The sequence below is a fragment of the Puma concolor genome, chromosome A1, assembly GCF_028749965.1.
Source record: "Puma concolor isolate L17-30 chromosome A1, mPumCon1.1.hap2, whole genome shotgun sequence".
Taxonomy (NCBI): Eukaryota; Metazoa; Chordata; class Mammalia; order Carnivora; family Felidae; genus Puma; species Puma concolor.
Genome location: NC_141667.1, coordinates 179,877,462 through 179,879,199, shown reverse-complemented (window position 1 = coordinate 179,879,199; position 1,738 = coordinate 179,877,462). Strand labels below are relative to the sequence as shown.

General features: G+C 35.3%; 1 non-coding gene across 1 annotated transcript; it reads right to left on the bottom strand.

Annotated features, from left to right (window-relative positions):
- Window positions 1-1,406: 1,406 nt before the first annotated feature.
- On the bottom strand, window positions 1,407-1,512 carry LOC112861801 (U6 spliceosomal RNA). The gene has a single exon (XR_003223696.1). It is a non-coding gene; the product is annotated as a U6 spliceosomal RNA (small nuclear RNA).
- Window positions 1,513-1,738: the final 226 nt, after the last annotated feature.

The following is a 1,738-nucleotide window of genomic DNA, read 5'->3' as shown; positions in this document are numbered from 1 at the left end:
AAATAAAATTACTAAATTGAAAAGAAAGTCTCCCAGAGTTTATTTGGGCAACACTGTGCAACTTCCCACACACCAAGGGAAGAACTGTATCTCCAGAGCTTCAGGAAAGAGTCGGGGGAGGTTTGTTTAACTATAATGTTCCAAATTACCATTTTCATGTGAAGAACACTGGAAGTCATTTGTAGCTATCGAAAAATTTTAAAAGTATTACTATCCTTATATATTTACTAAATAATCTGTGCAACTTTGATCTTCAAACCCTATTTGATTATGTCCTATTAAAAAAATAAAATTTCTTACAGCCCTACAAAAATATATTTTCTTAAGGGACACCTGGGTGGCTCAGTAAGTTAAGTGTCCGACTTTGGCTCATGTCTTGATCTCATGGTTTGTGAATTCAAGCACCACATCAGACTCTGTGCTGACAGTGTGGACCTGCCTGGGATTCTTTCTCTCCCTCTCTCTGCCCCTCCCCAATTGTGTTCTCTGTCTCTCTCTCTCTGTCTCTCTCTCAAAATAAATAAACTTAAAAAAAATCTTTACTTAAAATTACACATGCATATATTTTGCATAGATGCATACATATACTGTACATATAGATTATGCACATTATAGATGCACATATATAGTCACTATAGATTATGCATGGTATAAATCAGCAGAATACAGTGGACAATGTAGATAAACATATCTGGGTATTGAAGAATATTTATAATTCCACAGGTGTCAGTGATCTCCAGTAAGTTAGTTCTTATTTTCCCTAACCAAGAAAAAACGAAAACACAAAATACAAACAAAAAACAAACCCAAAACAATTGCATCTTTTATCCTAAGTAAATTCAGGCACATGGTGGAATTCTTTTCATTGTAACTTATGTTACATTCTTCAAATTCTGCCCTTTTCTATCTTCGTTTTATCACTTTGTTTGAAGGTATGTTTATATCTGAATCGACCTCCTATCAGTCTAGGCCTCACAAAATATGTTAGTGGACAAGTTTTCCTGTGTCCCTACCGAGACTTTCCATCTCCCCAGTTTGCAGGCAAATAATCAGATCCCACTAACATTCTTTTTATTCAAATTTCAGTATAGTTAACATACAGTGTTATATTATTTTCAGATATACAATACAGTGACTCAACAATTCTATGTATTACTCAGAGCTCATCATGATAAGTGTGCTCTTTAATCCTCATCACTTATTTCACCCTTCCCCCCATCCCCTCTGGTAGTCATCGGTTTGTTCTCAATAGTTAAAAGTCCATTTCTTGGTTTGTCTGTCTCTTTCTCTTTCCCCATGCCCCTGCCCTTTGCTCATTTGTTGTGCTTCCTAAATTCTACATCTGAGTGAAATCATATGGCATTTGTCCTTCTCTGACTGACTAACTCTGCTTAGCATTATGCTCTAAAAATATGGAACGCTTCACAAATTTGGGTGTCATCCTCACAAGGGATCCTGCTAATCTTGTGTATATCATTCCAATTTTAGTATATGTGCTACCAAAGTGAGCACTGTAATTGGTTTTTAAATAAGCATTATTTAAATTATGCATTATAATGTGCAGTCCAAGTAAACAACAATGAAAGATCATACACCTAGTCACACATCTTCATACATCTAGATTCATTCTTGTTCAAAAGGTGTCCTTCTGGCTAACACATATCTAGAATCACTCTTGTTGCAACGATCTCCCTATGGCTATTTTTTTTCTTTTTTTGCAGTCAATTTACATTGAAGT